We start from the raw sequence: 14,923 nt of genomic DNA, 5'->3' as shown, positions 1-14,923 counted from the left end.
AGCTGCCAGATTTCCATCTGTTAGCAATACAACTTCAGTCACAAAGACAACTGTCGTGACAACCACACTGAGTTAGTCTTTCAAATAAAACCTGTTAAAAGCTACTGCCCTCCAGCCTCCACCCACTGCAGTTAACAGCATTAAATAGCACTCTAACTGGTATTTATTTTCTTAGGCATTCCTCACTTGTGCAGCTGCTGGTACACTGGCCTTTGATTTTAAATCACCTCAACAGGATAAGAGTTTACAGTCTCTGAAGGACATGATGTATGTGAAGTGCTTGTCTGAAAGAAGCATCCAACCTGAACTTTCTCAGGCTGATGTTACTGGGTTCTGTGTACTTGTCTCTCACCTATTTTGCATGATCTCATGTCTGGGTACTGTGATGGTTCAGATTACTTCTTCCAGATGATGGTAAACCACAGAGACCACTGAGGCTGTTCTGGACAACAGGTCTAGGTTTAAAGGTGGTGCAAATCACCTTTAGGGCCTTTCTACCCTCCCCATCCAAGCTCCTCCTGCAGTTTTTGATGAACTTGGGTGGCACAGCAAGTTCAGGCTAGTTTCAGCTCATCCATGAAATCAGTGCTGACAACAATATCAAAGCTATTAGGAAATTCATTTGTGGAAGGTCTCTCATTTAACAGTCTATTTTTACTCAAGCATTTCAGCGTCTTGGGGTAGCACATATAACACTTACTGACCTTTACAGGAATAGGCTCAATGTTTCTAAAGCCCTCATTGAAACATGGATATGCAAATGAAAATACTTTCTTGTAAGAGTAGAATTATTTTAGTGTTGTTTTGGGCTGTTGCCTGGACTGGACTGGGCTGCTCTCAGGGACAGATCATTGGTGGGGCCAGGGGTGCTGGAACCCTTCCCTCATCCATGGTGGGGAATGTCTGTCCATCTGCCAAGGCAGCCCCCTGTTCCCTCTACAGCTCCCTCCATCACTGGTTATCCCTGGTATATGTACTGCATACTGACATTGGCTACACAGCTAGGATAGAAGAAGGGAGCAAAAATGAGTCTCAAATATTTGTAACTTGTGGTTTAAAAACAGAGAAGAAATTTCTTGTTGAAGGCTGAAAGGAACTGTTCAGTAACTCCTAATGAGTGTAATAAAAGCTTGATGTTGTCTCCTGGATGTTTAAAAGCGGCCATTAAAAAGGTCCTTCACATGATCAACACAGAATACAAACCAAAAATGTAAAGCAGTGATTTTTCAGTTATCGATGTCAGCAGAATTTCCATAAATAACATTTCATTAATTTTTGTGCAAAAACTTCAGATTTAGCTGTGTACATCCTTATAGAAGGAGAAGATTGTCACTTCCAAGGTTTCTTCCTCTGGGCTTCATCATATGTTTTATTTTGTAGTGGAAGTATTCCTGATATTTTATTGTAATCACACAGGAGCCAAAGGGCATTGGACGCCTAAATATCAGATGTCATTTATTTTTCATTAAAAGGACCTTTTCTAAAGGAAAAAAGAGCAAAGCTCCCTGCATCTTAGAGTTAGGTCACCTGAAAATATTAAGGTTTAGAGTTCCTGATTTCCTTCAGCAGAGGATACAAAGACAGTTCTCATGTCTGCTGGAAAGCATTGCGATGGGACTGTGTAATATCTCTTTATGAATTTAACTTATCTTGTCTGACAAATACTTACTACCTGAGCGCCATATGGAACATTTTGTTGGGCTCAGTGTGCATCCTTTCAGGTTCCTATTTGGATGACTTCTGATTTCATGTCAGTTAAAATGAACTCACTTTCCATGTCTTGGCCTTGTCTCCCACTTGCTTTTTTTTTTGCACTGGCATCTGCATGGGGGAGAAACAACAGCTCAGCTCAGGGCAGGAGGGGAGCCCTGGGGAGAAGTGCGAGAGAGGGAGGTTATCTACCCCGCTGCACTCTGTGGGTGCTCAGCATTGCATGTGGGTGAGCCATGTGCTGGTGCTGGAACGGTGCCAGGCGGAGGTATGAGAAGAAATCAGCACCAACCCTCCCTGCAGGGTCAGGGCAGAAGCAAGGCAAGGTTTTATTGACACCACAAGGCACGACAAATCTGCTCAATGCAAAGAGATGATGCAGTTTAAAAATGGGGTGCTAGGACACTGTAAGAGTAATATCTTGGGTTCAAAACTAACATCACTGCCCTCTGGCTGGCTCAGGTGTGCTGAAAGTTAGTCAATAATGACACAGCACCTTCAAAGCATTTACAGTGTCAGCCAATTAAAATTCCTTCCCTAGCACTTTTATTCATGTTTGTTAAGGGTTAGATTGAGCTTTTAACTTCAAGCAAAGAGCTGTGGGAGGCTGACTGGAGTAATGCTCCTTCCAGCACATCTCTCTTATGTGGGAGGCGTGATGATAATCAGCTGTGGCTCTTTCCAGGACACAGCCTGTTTCCACGGGGCAGGGAAGGTGACGCTGCAGCCGTGCAGCAGCTGGGATGGCAGGCAGCCCCCACCCCAGGGTCCCTTCTCTTTGGGCTGATGTTTGGCTTCCTGCCTTATCTGCCTGCACCCAGGCTTATCCTGCAACCAGGCAGAGTGTGAGAGTGGAGGAACAAGTTTTGTCTGGAGAGACATCATGTCCAAGGAATGGGGAGCAGACTGAACCCTTTGCCTCTAGTTCCTCTCTCGATACTTAGTTAGCTGGGGCTGCCTGGCCCAGAGGATGGTCATTCACCAGCAAAAGACTTTTGCTTCTGGAGTGCTTCTCTGGCATAACTGGAGGCTTCAGCAAAGGCTCCTATGGCATCTTCGGTGGCAACTCTGTGATCTCCTTCTCCGAACTTAGCCACAACAATGTCTTGTGGTATTAAAACTAATCTCTGGAGTTTCCTCTAAGCAATTGCAGCCAGAAGTGACAGCAAAGTTTGGGCTGCCTAATGCAATTGCACTGTCTACTGATACAGTAATAGTTAATGTCACCACCCTCTAACAACATTAGCCGATCTGTAAACAGATAAAACAGAGGCTGCTGGTGATGTAACTTTGTTGATCATAAGATTAGAGAGCCTGCTGGTCTTTGTTTGAGCCCTTTAAAGAAAATCACAGAGATTAAATAGAGAATTTCCAGTGATTTTATTATTAGTGTGTAATATGTTTACTTAGTCCTGATTAAACAAGATAACATGGTAAAAAAAAAAAAAAAACTAAACCAAAAAAACCCCCCATGCTTTCACCAGCTCTAGAAGGGATAATCAACTGGGGAAGCTTTCCAGCACACTTCAGTTACACAGCAAATGTAACTATATCAGTGCAGCAGCCAGCTGAAAAAGGATCATGATTCTGGAGCAGAATTCATATGCTTTTGAGTGCAAGTCCCAAATTCTTCCTGCAGTGCAACAGGAGACTGTGCAAGAGGCTCTTAGCCTTTGTACAGGGAGCCATTAACAGCAGGGATGTGATTTTACTGTGTGATGGGAGGGGGTGTATTCCTTTGGGTTAGGATCCAAAACACACCAGGTAGTCACTTTCTGCTTCAAGAAAACCTTTCACATTAGAATAAATGTTCAAACATGGGAGACTGAATATAATTATTTACATTAAATTCACATGCTTTTTACTGATGTTTTTTTCTCCTTACTGGAGGTGTGTATGTTCCAAAGCCAAGCCCTGAAGGCCTCTTTCTGTCCAAACTCCCCAAGAGTGTTTAAGCAGGGACTTTGTGGCTCGTAAGTAGCTTTTTCTTCCTTGTAGCTCATTTTCCAGAGAGGTCGGGTAATGATTATATCATTTGCTACTTTGGGCTGCATCTTTTAAAGTCACAGCCTAAAGTGAAGATTCTCTTATTTTCACTGATGTACTCAGCAGAAAATAGCAAGATTTTGAAGATTTCTGTGAATTTTACTTTCAATTTTCTAAGTGTTTTTTTAAGAATACTGCCATGTCCTCAAAAAAACCCCAACAAACAGTGGATCTAGTTAAAAACACAGTGTTCTAAAGCACACTGCCAAGTACCCTCATTGCTGGGACAGTCCAGAATGAAAGAAAACATAGCAACAGGTATCTCCCAGCTGTAGATGCCAGGCCCTTCACACTGTTTTGGTGCTTTGAATAGTGTAAATATCCTCCTCCAAACAAGAGGCTGGTGTTTGCATCTTCAGAGTGCAAGAATGGCAGCTGTGCTGTGTATCCAGGGCAATGTAAGGCTTCAACAGTTTGCTTCTAATGAGTTAGCTAGAGTACAGGGAGTGTGAGCTGGTGGACTATGGAGCAAGATTTGTGTTGACTGTGTTTGAAAGCTGAAATAGGTGCTTTTGTCCTTCAGGACTGGCATACCCACTCAACCCCCAGCTCAAGTCCATGATCATAAAAACATCAAGGTTCTGGGATGCACAAAACATCAAGATGAAAGAAAGTTTTTTCTTGTGTCTCTTGCTCTTGGAAAAGGTACTAGCTCAACTAGTGCTGCCTTCTCTTTGTGTGTAGCTCTGTATATTGGCCTGTCCCACCTTGGTATCTCTGCACAAGGGCTCAAAAATAAATAAAAGAAGATCAGTGACACATGCAGACTGAAACAGAAAACTAGTGCCGTGATCCTTGTTCCATGTTGCATGTCTCCACTGTCTTAGAAGAAGGATATTATGAAAACACCTTTTGAGACCTCAGTGGAGGGATACCACTTAGAATATTTCATGAAAACAATACCACTTAGAATATTTCATGAAAACATTTCTTCACAGCATGCAAAGGCAACTGTTTGGTTCTGCTGATACAAGCAGCGCCTGATTGAAATGGAGCAAGCAAAGATGCTCCCTCCACTGACTCAGGAAGTGCTTTATACCTGTCCTGTTTCTAATGATAATAATAATATCTGTTCTCTGCTTGTTACAAGGTAGTTTTAAGAAGACCTGCATTGTAAATTCCTTTATGCTGCAAGAATTAATCACTGAGATCAGACAGAGAAGTCTGAGTTTGATCTTAGTATTGGTCCTCACTACCATTGCTGACATGATGAAGATGTATATACAAATTGTACACTGAGTTAAGCGATGCGCTTGCTGAATATGACTTGATTGTCTTCTGTGGGGATTTAAAACTAAACTTTGCCTGCTGGGAAAAAAGAAGGTCTTCCACCAGGTCTTAGAAAACCCCAAAGTGTTGGCAGCTCTGTGGTAGCTGCCAGTTCCTGGGCTGGTCTCATTTTACTACAGGCACAAGGATTCTCATTTCTTCCTCAGTATTAATTAGTCCACATGAAAAGACATTCTGAGGGACAAGGCTGATGCTGTCCCAGTGGGCTGCAGAGACACATTGGTGCTTTCTAGCCTGGGAATCTGCCCTTACATTTGTCAAAACTCTGATGGGATCCTACGGATTAATAATTCCAGATGGCAATGCTCTGATACTGAGTAGAAACCAGCCGTTTCAATCCAAAAACCATCAGTCATCCTAAGTGCACAGATCTACTTCACATGTTTTGTCAGTCTTCAAAGCATTTCAAAGAATCTTGAACAATTTCTTTGTTTGTAAGACATTTTGATGCAGATTTTCTTCTCCCCCAATATTAAAGCAACATATAAACAATTTTTAACTGTTTCATAATTCCACAAGTTTCTTCTTGTTTTAGGAATTATATTTGTTATAGTTTTCTATTTACATTTGTTTTTTTTTCCTTGAGAAAATTAGTTCTAATATAAAAAAATGTTGAAAGAATATTTTTATGACAACAAAAAATTTAGAGGAAAAAATAGCTACAATCATTGTACAGTTTGCTATAAAAGCTTTTCCTTAAGCAAGATTTTTTTTGACTTCAAGTTCCTCTGCAATGTGAATTGCTTCTGCACTGAATAGTACTTTTCAGCAGAAAAATGTTCTTCCCATGCCTTGTTTCCCAGCAATATCCTGAAGGGGAAAGTGAAGAAACTTTTTCTCTGTACTGCTGGTATTGGAGTTGGCAGCCAAGCCCACATTCATAGCAGGCAAACTGTTATTTGTTCCCTTTAGAACATATCGACTGTAAATGTTTATAAAGTGCAACACAGTGAATAATTCAGATATAAGTGGAATGGAATAAGCAAAGGAAGTATTGTCTGAGGAATTATTTGGCCAGTGTAGACTTAGAAACTATGAAAGTTTGCTAACAACCTCAGCAGAAAGGTAGAAAGGTAACATATATCTCACCTGATGCTGTGTATGACTTGTTCCCTAAAACTCTTTTATAACTGAAGGGCAAAGAACTTAATCAAGATCTTTAGGATCTTTAGAATCTTAATCAAGTGTTCATTACACATGAAGGAACATTGTTTCAGTTGGCAGCTACTTTTGGAAATGTCAGTCTTTTCCCATCCAAGCTAGTTGATTTAGACAAAATACTTGGATTTCTGATGAGTAAATTTGGTAACAGACAAGTAATGAAACCTCATGAGTACTTGAAGGAGACAAAAATTTAAGTAGACGAGAATATTAAAAATTAGAAAGACCAAAGGCTTTTCTTCCAAACTGTGCTGTATATTTCCTGAAGGCTCAGCTGTTTGTAAATCCTAAATTCCCAGCTTGAGATCGTGGCTGCTCCACATGAGGGAAGATTAAATTTAATAAATGTTTTCTTCTCTGAGAAATAAAGTAAGACTGGGGATTTTGTACAGGGTATTGTACAAGAAAAGTGCTAAGGTTTTGTGCTCTGTTGATATTAAGCCTTGCTTATCTGATAATGAAAATGGCAGCTGTAAAAATTCTAGTCAATTACTGTGCTCACAGTGAATTGGTTCTACAATAACCCTGTCATATCCAGGGCCACTGTTAAAAACCTTTATTTTAGGCAGGTCATATGTCAGGGATCAGTAAACACTAGCCATGGCAACACACACTTTTTTTTATATTTTCCCTCTCTGATTTTTTAATTTTTTTTATATATATAGAAGAGAATAATAAAACATAATTTCAGGCATCCTTCCCCTCAGTCATTAAATGAACTAATGCAACGTGAGCACACACACAAAGGTTGGAGGCTGGAAGCACATCATCTGAACTTCATGGCACACAAGAGCATTATTCTGCTTTTTTTGGGGCAGCTGTCGATAAGTGCTGTCTCTGGACTTCAGTACTTTGACTGTTCTCAAAACAGTTCCTTCTGTGATGTAAGCTTATCTGGATCTCCAGCTGGAGCCTGTATTTGTAGCTCCTCACTGTGCTTCAATCCTCAGTGCCTGGGTGGTCAAGCTTCCCGTCTGCCAGTCCACAAGGACCGTGAGCAGCGTTTTGGAGGCTTGCAAAGCCCAGCTCTGGGGTCCTTTGCCCGGTTCAGCTACATGCTTACAGAACCTCAAAAAACACAAAGCATACCATGTGACCTGCAAAGAGCTGCTTGCATTTTATGTGCCTTGGAAATCCCTAGACACAAATTGCTGTGCTCTGTGGGAGCCAGATACGCACAGAGACCAATGTGACAACACGCTGCCGTGGGCATGTAGCTGTATGAACCTACCCTCTGTCATTTGAACCAAGCTCTGTAAAATGAAATGGCCACCTTCCTGATTTCACTGATTTGTATTCATCTGTCTTTGCAAAACAGACACATTTACACCTGTTTCTGACATTGTGTTGGGTATTTTTATGAGGCATTTGGCATGGAAGAAAAAGTATTCAGGACTCTGTGTAATTTTGTTAGAATTCTGCATCAATTATCCTGTGAATATGACTTTTCATCTTCAAAGAACTTAATAAACATTTCTCCACCAGCAGTGATGTAATTCTAATCACTCTAGCAGATGTTGTTTTGCTGGGCTGTGATACCATGCCCCTGTATCCAGTAACCTGTGTAGCCAGAAACAGAGGCGCAAGACGTAGCAAGAGTTTAGCCTCCTGATTTAGCTTTGATGGATGTTACTAAAGCTGAAGACAATGTGGAAATAAATGTAGCTGTGTTTTGGGAAAAGAAGTATTGTACAAACCTCAAATTCTAAGCTAGAGGATGAGTAGTGACCTGAAGGAATCGGGGAAACCACATTTTATTGGGGCACTAAATAAAACATGCATACAAACACACAAAAGTTTTATGATGAGTTGGAGCCTTTAAAGTGATACTATGGATAAAATATTTTTTTGTTAGGAAATACTTAGCTTTATGTTGAAAATTAAGTGGCAGAGTCCAGAGAGAAATTAAAGCTATTAGGTTAATTTCTAATATTTTTCAAAACATTTTACAATAGAAACAATTTCTCCTCTCAGAATCTGGCCCTATTTACGTATAAACTGGCGTTACAAAAGTCAGGGAAATAAAACCAGGTGATTAGCTTCAATTAACAAAAGACTGACTCTCCTTAGCAAGCTTTTGCTATGATAAATCCCAAACTAGTGCGCTAAAAAACATCCCCATGGGCTTTCCACTCACACAGAGAAACACTTTCATGCACAAAACCACACTCACACATAACCACCAAAACAAAGTCCTTGGTGAAATACATTCCCTAAGGTGACCTGAAAGTGTTTAAATAGCATTTTGAACCACAGAAGTGCTTACTTTAAGTCATATTTCCTTTGTAATTTGTGTTAGTGCTATCACTAAAACAAGAGGGAAAACAGAAATGAGTTATTGCACTATAATTTCTTCCCCATAGTCCTATTTGCCAAGACTGTATGTAGCATATGCTGTAAATTCTGATATGTGATTACAGGCCTAGGGAAAAAAAAATCTCCCCAAAAGCATATGACAGGAATATTTAGTAACTCCAGTTAACTTCCTTAAACAGTCATACCTAATAGCTTACACGAGGAAGAAAACTTGCATGAGAATAGATTGCTAAATGATACTTCATAATGAAGTGTGTGCATGAGTGTTTATACATTTTTCTCTAAAAAAATAACTGTGATAAGAAATCACCACAGAGTGCTGGGCTGCCCTGCTGTCTACTCCAGGCTGAGCTCTGGCCTGGATCTGCTGATCCCGAGGATCAGTTTGAAGGATGTGCTATGGCCCAGCACTACTGGCTGCCCGTGGCTCCTGGCAATGTGGTTTGCTGCTTCAGCCTTTCCAGACCCTCTCCCATTGCCTCCCTTGGTGGGACAGGGATGGAGCCCTGGGGGCTCTGGTGGAATACTAGGCCAACCCAACCCTTCCATACAGCGTCTTGCTGTGATCAGTGTCCTGTGTCATCTCCTGTTCATCAGCTTCATGCCCTAGGGGCCTTTCCCTGGCTCTGGAATGCCCCTGCAGTTCCATTGCCCATTCCTGCACTCTCTAGCAGCCCAGGTGTGAGTGCAAACAGAATCTTTTACACACTTTCCACCCTTTATATCCTCTTTATTGATAGGGCATGGACAGAGAGAGGCTTCTCTTCAGCAGGCATGGAACCCCCTTGCCCTGTTCCTGGCACCCATGTGTCCATGCTCCAATGTGGTTCTCCCGCTGGCCTCCCGGGAGGACTTTGCTGCTCAGCCTGGCTAGCTGCCACGATAGGAGACACCACTGCCACTCCCTCCTGCTCCCTCTGCCCCACACAGCTGTGATGGAAACTTCACAGCAGAATAAGCCCTTTCTTCCAGTCCTCTTACGTGGTCTGTGCTTTGTCCTGGTAATGTCAGTGGGGCTAAACAGACCAATTCTGACCTCAGCCAAGCAGATACTGAAGAAGTGAGAGCAGAGAACATTGCTTTTGACAGTCATTCACTTTTGACTGTCATTCATTCATGTCTAAGTTAAAACCCACAAAAGTTCTTTATATAGATTCCTTAAAGACAGTGACTGTGATGAGTTGCAGTTACAACACTGGAGAATATCCTTGTACTTTCTCATAAAAATAAGCCACTACATGTACTCTAGAACAGTTGTCATGTTGTTGCTTTTTCCCTTCACAAAAATCTCACATTCTTAGAATAAAAAAAAGAAAAACTAAGGTGGCTCCAATAATACTCAAAGTTCTTATGATTTCAAAATAAAATCCACAGTTTTTTAAATTGACAGGCATTTGAAAGATCATATGTTCTGCAGAAGGCTATGGCATAGTTTTCTGGCTCTGTGATCTGAGACAGCATCTTCAAGCCTGCTCTCCAAGAAAATCATGGTTCAGATGCCCTTCACAGCAGTGTCTCTGTCAATACTGAAATCTTTTCACTGAGAGCTATTTTAATTTTACTTTCATTGTCTCCACTGGAATTGGAAATCCATTGTAAATGAGACGTGAATCTAGACATATGAAAGAGTAAAAAAGGAAAGTCTATGGAGGAGCTTCCTCTGGACCTTCTGTGATACTGTGCTTTAAAATAATATGATCAAATTTGCAAGCAAACAAAAGCTCACAGTAAAGTCTAATGCACTTTGAACCTCAGTTAAAAGCCAGCCCAGCTGAAGAACTGAAGAAAGGTAGCTAAATGACATCTAGGTAAAAATGAAATCCCCAAACTGGATAACTATTATATTCACAGGAGAGTAGACAAGAAAGTGACTGAAGCTCATCTGGAAAGGCAGAAAAAGTTTAGCTGTCATTATAAGTGCTGAAAGTTGAACATCTTACTTATGTCAAATAGGATACAGTTTACAAAATAAAAATGCATGTAGAGTTTCAAAATGCAAAAGAGAAAAATAGCAAAAGAGATGTAAGGGTCTAAAAGCATTCCTGCTTTAAAATGTGCAAACATTTTCTTCTTTACTGAAGTTTCCAAATGGCTCAGTCCCACGGTCAAACAGACTTAAGGTCTTTGATTTTTTCTTTGGTAAATCAGAGAGAGAAAAATCAGTCTGGGACTTGATCAAGGCTTCAAGCCTTGTAGGCAAGTGCCCTAACCACTAAGCTGTGGTAGCTGGTAAGTGGATTCTTCTATCTCTTATTTTGACCATAAATATTTTCTTGGCCTTCAGAAATTCTGCTTTTGTCTGTATGCTCTGGCACAGAGTCAAATTCGAGCAGCATAACAAATTATTAACAAATGTAAGATATTTTCAATTTTGCTGCAGAATAAGAAAAGGCATTTAAGCAAGTTGCCTCATTTCACCTTTAGTGCCCTTTAAAATTCAAACCAAATCTGATATTTTCCCCAGTTCAGCTAATAAAAGATAATGTCTTGCGTCATGCAGGTCTGATTCTGCTATGTTCAATCACTACTGGGACCATATGATGAAAAGTAGAAGATTTGTTGTATCTGTTAAAGGCCAAAAATATTTAATGAAAAATTCCTAAACAGAATTTTAGCTGAAATCATTGCTGGAACAAAGGTAAAAAGAGAGTCTACTGGAATAACTTGAGGTCATATATCAAGACTATATGATAGATAGTATGGTGTCTAAGAGGAATATGGAAGAAAAGAAAGGCTTAAGGTAGTTATAAGATCATTTTAGTACAACAAATGATGGATTAAAAAAAATTAAAATAGAAGAAAGAAGAGATACCTTTGGAATGGCGGAAGAAGATGAAGGAAAACCTGTAAACAACTGTTTCTAGGTGATATGAGAGCCTGCTACTTTTCTGATAGAGTTTAATTTTATGCAAAGAGAGGAGATATATGACAGCCTCTGAAAAACTAAGTGAAATGTTCTCACCTTGAACAGTTCAAAGTCATGTGTAGTTTGATGTACCTAGTAGTGGAACTTGTGATTCCTGTGATTCAGATCTTCCTATGTTGGTTGGTACTGGTGCGTCGAAACAATCAGCATACAAAATGATTAACAAAGCTGTAACAATTAAGAATTCTTCTCACTTCTGGCCATCAGGCTATGGCAGCTCTCCCTCTGAAACTGAAACCTACAAATCAGGCTTTAGCAGCTGAAGATTATATTTTCACAGAATCACAGAATCACAGAATGACCAGGTTGGAAGAGATCTTCAAGATCATCGAGTCCAACCCAGCCCTAACACCTCAATTAAACCATGGCACCAAGTGCCATATCCAGATTGTTTTTTAAACATATCCAGGGATGGTGACTCCACCACCTCCCTGGGCAAACCATTCCAGTGCTTAATCACTCCCTCCGTGAAAAACTATTTCCTAACATCCAACCTGTATTTCCCTTGGTGCAGCTTGAGACTGTGTCCTCTCATTCTGTCATTTGCTGCCCACATTTTGTGTTGTGGATTCAAAAGTGTTTACAGGGAAGTGTGTAGGAATAGTGTTCCATACAAATACTGCCTGTGGTTAAGATGGAAGGTGGACAGATCACAGTAAGACACAAAGGTTAATTTGGGGGTGAATGTTTCAGCTTATGCATATCAAAATATTGATGCATGAGTCACTGGCACAGAATAAATAATTTTTTGCATCAGAGTAATACAATGTTTTTGCTTAAATGCTTTTCAAATCTATGAATAATGCCAAATGAAATGATTCTTCTTTAGATCAGTTATTTTCCATGTTTGCTGCATAGCAAAGATACTGATTCTTACAGAATGCCTGGATGGATGTCCTCAATATGCCAAATTTAGGGAGAGGGAGAGGGAGAGGGAGAGAGAGAGGAAGTGCGGAAGGAAGTGCGGAAGGAAGTGTGGAAGTGTGGAAGTGCAGAAGTGCAGAAGAAAGAAGGAAAGAAGGAAAGAAGGAAAGAAGAAGGAAAGAAGGAAAGAAGGAAAGAAGGAAAGAAGGAAAGAAGGAAAGAAAGAGAAAGAGAGAGAGAAAGAGAGAAAGAGAGAGAAAGAGAGAAAGAGAGAGAGAAAGAGAGAGAGAAAGAGAGAAAGAGAGAGAAAGAGAGAAAGAGAGAAAGAGAGAAAGAGAGAGAGAAAGAGAGAGAGAAAGAGAGAGAGAAAGAGAGAGAGAAAGAGAGAAAGAGAGAAAGAGAGAAAGAGAGAAAGAGAGAAAGAGAGAAAGAGAGAAAGAGAGAAAGAGAGAAAGAGAGAAAGAGAGAAAGAAAGGAAGAAAGGAAGAAAGGAAGAAAGGAAGAAAGAAAGAAAGAAAGAAAGAAAGAAAGAAAGAAAGAAAGAAAGAAAGAAAGAAAGAAAGAAAGAAAGAAAGAAAGAAAGAAAAAGAATTCATGCCCTCTGTCAAGATGCAGTAACAGTATTGTTAGACTACTTTCCGATAAAGCTCTGCATAGAATCAGCATAAAGCTTTTTAGTTCATACACTTTTTTTGAAACTGGTGTCTGAGAGGTCACTGGCCAGGTGTTTAACTATTCTTGCTTAGAATAGAAGGCCATTATTCATTTTTATGTGAATAGTAACTGGGAGATGAGGAGTGGTAAAAATATATTCAGTTCTTAAATTAACACCTTATGACAACTTGAATTAAAACACAATGTGAGTGTATTACATTTCACTCTGAATCCACATGGTTGGCTACAGCAGGTATTGGACCAGCAGGAATCACTACTTGTCATATTTGTGGTAACTCTCAAATTAGCTATGACATGGAACAGCCTTTTGATCTTGACCATGTTCTACTAATTATTTTATCTTTGACAACATAGAAACATGTTTCAGCATATAACCTAAGAAAGAGCACAGTATAGGTTTTCTTCCAAAGCCTGCAAAAGCCAAGGAAGCAACCCCACACTTCTCTTAAATCCCTGTTTACACCCTCTCTTCACTAAAGCTGGATATGAGCCATAATTTCAAATGAAAATGGACAGTTTTCCTCTTAGCGTAGAATTCATTGCATCCAGTTTCAGATATCTATGAGAAAGGTGTTTAACCCTGATTTGTTCTTTTTTATTCTGCTTATAGTCAATGGGAAGAAACAAACAATTTTAGATAATTTTAGACATTTCCCTTAGAATAAAGCAAATAGTGCTGTAGAGTTGTTTTTTTGTGGTCCATTGGCTTGGGAGACCAGCTTGGATGTAAGAACATCTGGTAAGAGAAATCTCACCTAAGGTATCTAAGAAAGACCAGATGTATCACACCTCAGAAAAACCTAATTCTTTCCATGGACTAAGAGAATGCTTGGGGTTAAATGAGATGAATTCCAGCCTTGTTGTCTTCTATAAATTTGGCAGAACCTCTGTCTGTGTCTGGCCAGAGAACAATGGTTACATTTTACTTACAAGTGAAGTAGAAACACTCTTTGAAATTCTGGAATTTGTGAGAATCTTACCCAAAACAGTAGGCTTCTGCCTAAAGCATCTGCTGAAGAGCCTTTGGGGGAAAGCCAAGTTCTTGTCTGGTTTGATCCACAGTGAAGAATCAAGGCTACTTAGTGTAGGTGAGTGCCCTAACAAATGGGTTTGTATCTGCTTTTGGGACTGTTTCACTTAATATCATTGGATCAAGAAGAAAGGACCTGAATCAAGGCTGAGTAGTATCTTCTGCATGGGCCTCTTGTGGAAAAAAGATTTCACTACAGTTTCAAGCCATCTCTCACCTGTTGTCTCATTAAGTACAGAAAATTTCTTTAGAGAGCTTTTTTAAAACAGACACAGTGCCAAAAAATTACTGGGTCTTGAGAACTGGCACCTTCTAATGAAAAAGCATGTCAGCAGTCCTAATAAACTTCTCTTTCTGTCTCTCCCTGTTTTTTAGTTTTCACTAAAATTTTGTGATCAAGCCTAATGTAAGTGAGCAGAATTAATTTGTTTGTTTATTGTTTATACTAACATAATTTTCCACAAGAAGCATACTGGTCTGACTGCTTAATACTCTGCAGTAAAAAGATTTCAGTTCTTGTGGTCTTGATCTTTGGCAATCAACACAAATTCTTCAGCAGCAGCTGATGGTTTCAAACAGACTTTCCTCTCATTTGATGAACAGGCAAAAGTGAGTGCCAGCTTCTTTTCTCTTGTCTAGTAGCTCATGCATGTTCCAAGGTGCTCTTTGGCTTCTAGGATGGGGGTCTCTAAATTTTGGCCAGTTTGGGAAGAGTTCTCATTTTCCTGCCGTCTCGGTGTTCACTGAGACACATCCCTCTCAGACCCTGCAGACCGAATGCATCATGCAGGCAACACCAGTCCTCCTGGTTCCTTCCTCAACCTTTCCTATGGGTTTGTGCTTCAGATAGGTGTGACTTTCCTGGACAAAGGTCTTACTGAACTTCCTGGAAAGTTTCCAGCTGG

The 14,923-nt window shown here is 40.1% G+C and overlaps 1 protein-coding gene and 1 long non-coding RNA gene across 5 annotated transcripts in view; both read left to right on the top strand.

The window, feature by feature from the left end:
- LOC111923643 (uncharacterized) overlaps positions 1-1,780 on the top strand; it is a 65,462-nt gene extending 63,682 nt beyond the window's left edge. For all 4 annotated transcript variants that reach the window (XR_015284749.1, XR_002861196.2, XR_002861191.2 and 1 more), the window contains one exon: positions 176-1,780. The gene's annotated coding sequence lies outside the window, so the exon portion shown is untranslated. The remainder of the gene's footprint in view (positions 1-175) is intronic.
- Positions 1,781-3,600: 1,820 nt separating this feature from the next.
- LOC147654231 (uncharacterized) lies at positions 3,601-8,003 on the top strand. Its single transcript, XR_015284750.1, has 2 exons — positions 3,601-3,683; positions 4,280-8,003. It is a non-coding gene; the product is annotated as an uncharacterized LOC147654231 (long non-coding RNA).
- The last annotated feature ends 6,920 nt before the right edge of the window (positions 8,004-14,923 follow it).

Source organism: Cyanistes caeruleus, chromosome 3, assembly GCF_971803275.1.
Source record: "Cyanistes caeruleus chromosome 3, bCyaCae1.hap1.1, whole genome shotgun sequence".
Lineage (NCBI taxonomy): Eukaryota > Metazoa > Chordata > Aves > Passeriformes > Paridae > Cyanistes > Cyanistes caeruleus.
The sequence above is the reverse complement of the archived record's forward strand: the minus strand, read 5'-3'. Positions and strand labels throughout refer to the sequence as shown.